General features: G+C 41.9%; 1 long non-coding RNA gene across 1 annotated transcript; it reads right to left on the reverse strand.

Annotated features, from left to right (window-relative positions):
• Window positions 1–5,867: 5,867 nt before the first annotated feature.
• LOC140231472 (uncharacterized) lies at window positions 5,868–7,777 on the reverse strand. Its single transcript, XR_011901441.1, has 3 exons — window positions 7,563–7,777; window positions 6,928–7,082; window positions 5,868–6,071 (listed from the first exon to the last, which is right to left on the reverse strand). It is a non-coding gene; the product is annotated as an uncharacterized lncRNA (long non-coding RNA).
• Between the last annotated feature and the right edge of the window lie 2,770 nt (window positions 7,778–10,547).

Consider the following 10,547-nt stretch of genomic DNA (forward strand, 5'->3'; position numbering starts at 1 on the left):
GTTGCGCAGAAGTTAGTTGAGGAATTTGTATGCCGGTATGGTGTACCGAAAGAAATTCATACAGATCAAGGTTGTAACTTCGAGTCGAATTTGTTTCAAGAAGTCTGTAGGCTCATAGGTGCAAAGAAAACACGAACTACTCCGTACAATCCAAAGTCAGACGGAATGACAGAACGTTTCAATAGGACACTGTTAGGAATGCTAGCCACGATGATCGACCCTCTTGAACACCAGCAAGACTGGGATCGCTATATCCCATTTGCCACCGCTGCCTATAGAGGCACTGTTCATGAAACTATCCAAGAAACCCCGAATATGATGATGTTTGGCCGCGAGGTTACCCAACCTATAGATCTAGTAGCACAACACTCTGCCCCAGAATTACGCGCAGATTACGCTGCCGAACTTAGAGACCGTATAGAAGACATCCATACACGGGTAACCAAACATGCCAAAAAGAACATGACACGACAGAAGAGAAATTATGACAGGCAAACTTCAGGTGAAACTTTCAAAGTCGGACAGTTTGTGTGGCTTCAAAACGACTTTCGTAGGAAGGGTGTAAGTCCCAAACTTACTAACAGATGGGAAGGCCCATTCAGAGTCACCACTCGACACTCTGACGTGACTTACCGAATTCAACTCACTCCCAGAAGCAAACCAAAGATAGTACATTTCGACCGTCTCAAACCCTACACAGGGGAAGAACTAGCCCCATGGCAAGAGACGCCATCAGATACAGACTTGATTGAAGGGGTCACTTCAGATCATTCAAGTGATGATGACAATGACGAAATTCTGAGTAACTTACCTCCCGAACGTACTGACTTGACATCCTTCCAAACGCAACAAGCCAGACGCTATCCTTTAAGGGCTAGACGACCCCCTGACTATTTCTACTAGCCCTTCCCCGACCCCAACACCGAGAGGCTTCACCAGCAGTCGCCAAACCCGCCTGGCCTTCCCCCCATCAGCAACCCCGGGAACCCCCCCCCCCCTCCCCTTCTTCTCCCCTATCCCCACCCTGATTTCGCCGATTAAAGATCCCAATCGGCCTATTGCAAACCCAACCCCGGTTGCTGCCCCCAACGGACTTGGAAGGGTCGGCCGGCCTACCCGTTGAAGTGGCAAAGGAGCCGCTTCTACCTTCGTCAGTCTTGAAGCCTGATTTCGACTTCACCCCCGTCAACCCCGAAGCCCCAGACCCCGAAGGACTGACTCTCCGTGTTTCTCGTCGGATCCCTCTTCTCTCCGCATCCTGCCGCGCCTGTGGATCTCTGCACGACCAGTCTTCTTATTATGCGATGTATTTATCTCTGAATGATGCATGGATCTTTCTACCGTATCTATCTGTCTTCACCTTTTATCTTTCCTATTCACTCTTGTCACTTCCCTCTTTTCTCTCTCTCACCATCTCTCTGTTTTTCTTGTATCATTCAGTGCATGTTTATATTCCCATCTGATGTGTATATATTGAATATATCTCTGAAGGATAGATGTTTCTACCGTATCTTTCTCTCTCCTTCTTTCCTTTTTCTCTCTTCTCCTCTTTCTGACTCTGTTTTCTTCTATCCTTCAGTGCATGTGAATCATATTTGTAACGCCACTGAAATTGATGTTTGGTGTTTTAAAATGTTTAAGATTATCAAACATTTCTTCGAGGAAACGAAAACTTGTTTTCCAAAAAGTATCACCGGAATGTGGTGAATAAAATGTTTAATTTGGTAAGTATTAGCCGTTGCTTCCTGAAGTAAGTATCTTAACGCACATTTTCACTTGAAGTTTAAGGATTACGAATATTTGGTATTGACTGTTTTGGAGTGTGCGTAGTTTTTGGTCTTTGATGTAACTCGAGAGGAGTTTATGTTTGGATGGGTGTATATAGGGCCCACATTCACTTATTCAGGAAGCAAAGGCTAATATCTATCAAATGGTTGTGTTTTATAGATCAAAGTTGGGACTTTGATGATATTGCTATGATTGTATTTTATATTTTGGAAATAAATGAAGTGTCCGAGATTTTACACTTCCGTAAATTGTCTCCTCGAAGAAATACTTTATAAGTATGATATTGGCCTATGTAAAGTTCAGATGAATTTTAAACTTACAAATGCGAGGACGCATTTCAGAGGGAGGAGGGCTGTGTAACGAGCCAACCTCGTTACAGTCCTTACTAGTAGTTTTATTCTTGCCTTCTTTGTTTGTATTTCTTCCATCAGTAACGAAGCAGCGCCTTGTTCTATTTCTTCACCTATTCTCTCAATCTATATCCTTCCGCCTGTTGCTATGTCTACTTTCTTCTCTTCACTGTCCACCTCTTCTCTTCTCTCACTGCTTCAAAATGTAAGATGAATTGTAAAGTCGCTAGAAGTTTATGCTTTGGCTGTGAATTGTCATAGAAGTCATTAGAGTTGCTTTAGTCACGACAAGCATATAACTCATAGCATAACTGATCCGAGAATAGAAATCTGAAATTTAGTCATTGGTCGGTATTCCAATATCGAAGTTTACGGCACTAATGACCTACAGTTGACCTATCCTTAGCTGAATTTGTTTTGCTTGGATACGTGTTATAAGTATAGAAACGGTTAATGCACATTGCATTCAGCAACTTCATACATTCTGAAGGCATTGAAGAATGTAGGGAATACCCTTTTGTTATGTACTGTCGGCCAGGAATACTTTTATAATTGAAGGATTTAGTATGTGTAGCGAATATTTGAGTGGTAACTTTGTCACAAATGTACACACAAGTAGTTATGTACATGTATCAAGGCTGCATGCATGGTTGTTTAATGTGTATGTACACGGGGTGACCAGATTAATGGAGAACATTCTATATGATATAGATATAGTACATACAGGCTGACCAGATCAGTGGAGAATTTTCTACGTGGTATAGTGTACAATGTAGCTACAGTACATGTATGCATGTGACAGGAAATACATTATAGGTCACTCAATCTAGAATGATTTAACCCATTCCAGAAAATTCTAGGAAGTGCTTACATATTTGGCTGAGTGAGGCACTGTCCCTGTAGCCCAATGTGATTGGTAGTTAATTTTGGCAATGATGTTATGCTCATAGTTAGGCAGTGAGTCATCCAGGATTCCTGGAACTTGGACTTATCAGTATGTTCAAGTGTGTAGCTCCAGGTTGGAGAAAATTACAGAATGTACTAGAAAGGGGTGAATGGATAGTATATAAGCTGGAGAAATTCTGCAGTAGGCAGAGTACCCAACACCTCTGCTCTGAGAGTTACGTCACTTCTGGCTCTGAAGCGACTTGTTATAGTCAGTCCTGTGTTACCTGCTGACCTGCTATATACAAACTGTGTTTGTGGAGATAAGGCCTGGGAGACATTTTGCCTGCAGAGAATTAATTTGCCTACATTGGAGAGAGACTCCATATTTTAGTGTCAACGGACATTATTACGGCAAAGCTGTGACGGGCTGGATTCCTTGCGGGACATTATAAAGTGAATCATCATTCAACGCATCAACTGGACGTGGTCGTCATAACATTTGGATTCTGCCCGTTTCCTGTGGATCCCGCACGTTTGGCTGTGTACGTATATCCTGGATTTTTACCCCGGATTAATACCGAGGATTATCACAACCTGCGCCTCTGGATTTACGTCTGAGGTATCATTCATCGGTGCATCGCGGATCATTCATCTGTGCATCGAACATCGTATCTGGACACTGTCAAAGGATTACTTGCTTTCAAATTTGGCTGTACTACGTGTAAGTGATTCCACTACCGATTTATAATTTTTTCTATTGATCATTATTGTACTGATGTGAAAACCGATTACGAGTCTGTACCCACAATATCACTGTTAATAAATCGCCTGAACATCAGTTGATTGTTTCTTTTGTGCGATCATTCTCAGAGTGATTTTGGTCGTAACAACTTACCCCATGTTGACAGAAATGTGAAGGAATATGGAGTTTGAATACGATATCTTGTCCTGTACGAAGAATCCAAACGCTGCCGATAGATGCGCGTACCGCGTAGTGTTCATTCAGGATTACAGACCTTCCCTCGTTCATTATCTGTAATATTTTGGTCGTTCATTTCAATTCATATCCAAAATTCCCGAAATTCACCATTTTTCAGAAAAATTAGGTGCAAATATTAATACATGAAGAATACTTTGGTGATAGATATGAATCTTATTGCTCCTCGGAAGCTAACTTGCAAAATGATACAAGTTTGCGTGTGAGCTTTGGCTTCGCATCGCTGTTATGACGTAGCCACGTCAGCGTGTGATTTGGATCCTTCGTGTGTGAAAATTATTACTATTTTGTTGATTCTGGTCAATACTAGAGGAATTTGGTTCGTTATATGTATCTGGTCATTTGGTAAATAACTCATAATTTATTGTAACACGGAACCCATATTATAAAGAGTGATATTTGTCGAGATAATAAGATATTTGCGACGTCAAACTAGCACAAAATCTACGGAGTGTACAAGTTTAGCGCTTAGCGCATACCGTAGCTACCTCCGCGTAGTGATTGCCTTGACGTCCGCATTAGGCCTATATAAGCAGTAAAATTTTTCAGTTCAGGAGGAGACTCCCGGAGTTCTACTCCAGGCAACGAGCTACTCTCTGCTCACTCCTCAACAACACACTAGTATTTATACTTTCTCCCTTCCCTCCCCCCTCTCTATATGTAGAGGAGACTCTTGGAGTTCTACTCCAGGTATCGAGCATCTGCTCACTCCTCAACATACCAACTACAACCCCCCCCCCCTTATGTCCCCATGTAAAATTTCAACTTATGTTTGGGATTTTTTGGCAAATTCAAATTCTACTAGAGTATAAGAGATATGCTTTGTATTACTTTCAGGAGATCTTAGGGATTCTGGCGAGTCATTAACTAAGTCGGAACAAAGGAACTTAGGCACGTGTACAAATCAAACGAAATGTATAGAGGATTCTATATCAGAATTTACTAAGTGGTAAAATAGGCATATGAATATTTGAACATAGCTTAATTACTTCAGGCGTTTAGTTCCATATATGTGAGTATGTAACAGTGGCGATCTTGGAACTTTGTAAAAGGAATATTAAACTTTGATTTTTGTTTTTGTTGAACCTGAAATCTGAGTATTACAACCTTGTGTCTTTCTTTGTTTCTGTGTACGACTCACTTGACTTAGTTTCTATTTTCACACACCACACAACCCATACACAACATACATTTCTACTACTACTACTACTACTACTACACACACACACACACATACACACACATACACATTGCAAATATATATTCCTCCCCTTGTATATTCCATCTTCCCTCCACGGTCATATACTTTGACCAAGAACTCATCCCCACCGAGACTATTAGTATCCGAAAGGACGATTACACTCTGTATATGTTTTTACCGCTCGGACATTTGGGCTTAACATCTCGCCCACGGAGTTGATCAATCTTTCTGGAAAAACACAACATCTACACTGCTAATACATCTCGGTCATATTATTTTATTTTGTGGTGGCGACAGTGCGCCCTCGACGAACAACGAACAACAACTCAGAAGGGCGCTACAACACAACAACAACCAGCCATCTAGTCCGCCACAATATATATATATATAGATATATACATATTAATGGCTAGAAAATATCATGGTACACGAAAACGGTCACAAGGTATTTAGACACTCACAATCACATCGGTTTAACACGGACTTTACATCAACATTGACAGGAATACACTTTAAACAACTGTTCATAGACAGACCCAAACTGTAATGTGTACTGTGTTAGTTATATGAAAGGTACTTTAAACTGAAACACAAGCTATAAGACAAGGTAAACTCAGGGGAAAATTTGTAAAGGTACCAAAACTTCATATTATCTTTAACGTTTGACTACAGTCATTGCGCAATAGACGCACTGGTGAAGAGATCGAACTATTAAAAACTTACTCATGTTTACGGGCACTGAGGTCACAGTCCCTCCGGTACAATTGCATAAGGTGTTATCTCCGTCACATACGTGACATTCATCATAAACCAGTCCAGAATTCAAAGTCCCGTCACAACCAAAGTTCTGTGAATGTAAGAAGGCATGGCAAACGGTGGACACAGAAGTTAGCAAAATAATGAAATGAGTAACTTCAGTGGTACGAACACTTAGGCTGTTATGTTTCTATGTAGAACAAAAACATATTACTTTCTTGATCAAACATTTTAATTAATAGACCCCTTTCCACCACCCTCCCCTTGGACTCTCACTGTTCAGATGTTAGATTTTCAAATAGACCCTTCTCCACCACCCTCCCCTTAATCTCTCACGCTCGGATGTTAGATTTCCAAAGAGCGACCCCTCTCCACCACCCTCCCCTTAATCTCTCGCTGCTCTGATATTAGATTTCCAAATAGCGACCCCTCTCCACCACCCTCCCCTCAATCTCTCACTGCTCAGATTAGATTTTCAAATAGACCCTTCTCCCACAACCCCCCCTTGATTTCTCACTGCTCAGATGTTATATTATCAAATTGTTTGACCAGTGAATTAGAAAACTAGAAAGAATTGAAGAACGATGTAGTTTGTATTTTTTCTTTCCAATTCAAGGAAATATTCAACGTAAACTCTTTTTGGATGAGAATTTTCCAAGTATTACATCATAGTCTGCGCCAGGTCTTTAACTTTTAATTTCAGAAATGCAAAAGCTCCCTCGCAAATGTCGCTACACCCCTTTGCTTATGTGTTTCAAGATATACCATGTCCTTGCCGCCCCCCCCCCCTTCCATAAAAAGTTCCTACGCTCGGTCGTGCCCCTCCTAGATCCTGCCAGCTCTCTACATTCCCTCAATTTTAAATCCCCATAACTATCCTAGTTACTTGTTTATTATTAAAGTGACTGTCAAAATAATGACTCATTGATGTGGTGTGCTTCTCCTACCTCGCATCTGCCATTGAGGCATATCTTGTTCGTTCGAAATTCTGTTTCGCGATCGTCCCAACATAGTGTACCATCGATGAAATCACCGGGCCGGTCGGCTATAAACGCTTCTGCGGAAAACGGCGACGCGCAGTACTTTACACAGAGGTCGTCACCTACACAAAATCAACGAGACGATTATGGAATACATTTACGACATTCAACTCAACCGCGTAGTGTGCCAGAATAGATTCTGGAGATAAACGGTAATTCTGTATGTTCTTCCCAATAGTTGTGGCATTCTGTTTGTCCTTACAAGATCCTTTAATGTACTCCGCCACATATTGTGTGTGTGTGTGTGTGTGTATGTGTGTGTTTTCAGTCCAGCGCATTGATATAAATATATGATAAGAATAATCAAGACCTTGGAGTTTAACAGGAGAAAACTTGCATTGGAAAACAAATTTTTTTTTTTTTTTAAATCTAACTCGAGTTTGTCGAATTTAAGTAAAATCTCACATTTTTCTCTAAAGTTGTAGGGTGACATGTGCAATCTGTAGATGGGCTATACAACAAAGTTTTTTTTTTTTTTAAGTCTTATCCCATCGCTCACAATATTCATCAACAGTATCTTCAATTAAAAGGCAACGCCTCACCAGTGAGATCCTCGGTGAAATCGACAAATGTGTATATATTGCCATTGAAGGGGATGGAACTCGTTGCAAAGCACTGCTCTTCCCGAAAATCATCTTGAGATGTTGAACAAGGCTACGATAAGAAGAGAGAGAGAAGGAGGGAGGGAGAGAGAAAACAGGCTTGCACTGGCGAACAATGTGAATGTGTTTATAGAATCCCGGATGACATTACAGACAAAAGGCGGTTTTCGCATCCTCAGCACGGACGTAGAATTTGTGGTCCGTGCGCAAAAATCGACACGTTACCATAGTAACAGCGGGCAGCCTGCCGAAGCGTAGAAATCTGGAACGGTTCTTGCCCAGATTTATGTCGGTGGTCGCAACGAGGCCGGACACAGAATCAACAACCAATCAGCGCGCTTGTAGCAGTGTAGACACCACGCATGATTGAATCACACGTGCATTGCAAGCCTCTGTAGAAATTGAACACGGTGTCCGTATGTGTGATCAGGGCACGGGAGCCTGGGCAGGTGAATCCTGTTAAAACACTACAGTAAATACATTACATGGGCCTACAGACTGACCCGGCGTAATTAAAATCAAAATGTTATCTTTTACCTGAAATAACTCCTACACTCATCGTCGTTGAACTACGTCTAACTCAAAGTGATAGCCATCGTGCTGAAAATCAAGATTGCTTGAGTTGTTGATGTCACTAAGATACATATACTCTTCGTCGTCTATAACGTCGAAAAAATAGGCTGCGAGAAGGGTGTCCTGCACTCGATGTAAATTCGCCATTTACTATTTTCTCAAATTGAAAGTGGCGCACTGCCATAGACTTTACACACACTAGTGACTTTCCCATCCTGGGAAAAAAAAATATTGCGCACCGGGCAGACCGGGCGGACCGAGCTAGCGCGCGATATTTAGATTTCCCCTGTATAGTTTTGACGTCAGGCAGTCTACGTACGTCCGCGTTCAGCGAATCAGCGAAACCACTTCGTAGGGAGTGTTCTTTGAGCACGACGGACATAGCAGGAGATCGCTCCCACGTCGTTGAAACCCCCGTACCTCGCTGAGCGAAAACACGCTAATTAGCCAGTTCACAGTTCCAATCTGAGCATGTGCAGATAAAGGTCATTACAGACCTTCTCTTGAATTGGATTTGCATCTGATGAGGTATTCAAAACGTGATAGGGCTTCATGACAACTGTGTTATAAATGAAGCAGGTGCAACAGGTGAAGTTGCATTCTTTTCAGCAACATTAACAAAAGCACCGATATGTAAATTACCACTTCCTGCATGGCTGTTTTCAACTGCTCTTCTTGAAGACTATTCTATGTTTTGCAAAGTCTTTGGTTTGAGACGTCATTTGAGACTAGTGCTAACTGTGAACTGGCTTGTAGCGGGAAAAGCATATGAAATATGAGATTTCGTAATTGGTGGCAGAAGTGACCTAATTTCTGCTTCCGATTGTCAAAATGCTTGTGAAAATATTTTCCTTTTAAATCATGTACATTGAAATTGTATGGGGCCTATACGACACGAATATCAAACTAAGGCTACGGTCACAACCCCCAAAATCAGCCTGCTCGGCGACCGGTCGGCGAGTTTTTAGCCAAAACCGGTCGGACAACGACCGGTGACCGACCAGTGACCGACCAGGCACCATTGATTTTTAGGGCATCGGTCGGTCGCCGCTGAAGTTTTAACGCGGAGTTAAAATTTCAGCGGCGATCGACCAGTTTTCACTCGCTTCCCCAAATACGCTCGGTGTCCGAGCGGGAACCGCCCAGGCACTGACCTAATCGAGCGGTCGCTGCCGAGTGATTTAGGGAACAAAAATAATAAGGACAAAAATGACAACAGCACAGAAGAAAACCAAGGGAATATATCGAGCGGTCGCCGTCGAGCGATATAGGGACTAACAATTTTAAGATAAAAATGACAGAAGCACTGAAGGAAACCAAGGACTAGATGGAGAAGATAATCTAGCGCAATGTGGAAGGAAGCAGGGGGAGGGATAGAGGCAAGGAAACCCCACCAACATCTCAGCATCTCAACATCTCGGCAACCAACATGAGGGACATGGAAGTCAGAGGCAACCACTTTGGGGCAAAAGAGATGAAAGCTAAAAGTTAGTGTCGATATGTTGACGTAGTAAAATATGGTTTGGTTATCTTATCATTTACTAAAGGCCTATTGATTGAAGAAGAAAGGAATGACAAGAGATGGAGAAAATTAAAATATGAAATTAAATAGGAATAGAAAAAAAATGTAAAATATAAAAGCAAACAATATATTTTGGAAAATTCTAGTCTGTTTTAATCTTTGTTTCATCTTGGGTGTTCCTCCTTTTGTTTTATTTCCTAATTTCTAGTTATCTGTGGTATCACATAGCTGAGTTTGTTTAACCCTTAGATCTTTTGCCTCGAGTTTTATCTTAATTAATTAATTAATTAATTAATTAATTAATTAATTAATTAATTAACACATCACAAATCACATAGGTACATCAATAAACGCAGGTATATTTCGTGAGAAATTTCCGGCAGAGACCGGCGGGCCGCCGCCGGTTACGCCTACGGGTCACCGGTAGATGACCTATCGATCACCCGTCGGTCGCTGAGCGATTTCGTAAAAATCGGCCGGTGGCATGTGGGAGATCGTTCAGTTGCCAATTGGGCTTCGCTCGGTGACAACTCGCACTCTGCGAGGAGAAGATCCCCATTTTCGCATTTTTTTTTTAACCTAAAATCGACCGGTGACCGACGGGAAATCGACAGGGTATTGCTTGGGCGTCGCTGAGGTTTTATAGCCTGCTCGACATCACCAAAAACTGCTGGGCGGTGCAAAAATTTCAGCAGCGACTGAGCAGGCTACAAATCGGTGGGTCGCCGCTCTGAGTTGTGACCGTAGCCTAAGTGCAAGTGCCTAGTGTTTCATCACACAGATCTTAACATTAAACGCACGAGTGAACTTACAGAAAAAAAAATCACGTT

The sequence above is a fragment of the Diadema setosum genome, chromosome 8 (assembly GCF_964275005.1).
Source record: "Diadema setosum chromosome 8, eeDiaSeto1, whole genome shotgun sequence".
In the NCBI taxonomy this organism is placed as follows: domain Eukaryota; kingdom Metazoa; phylum Echinodermata; class Echinoidea; order Diadematoida; family Diadematidae; genus Diadema; species Diadema setosum.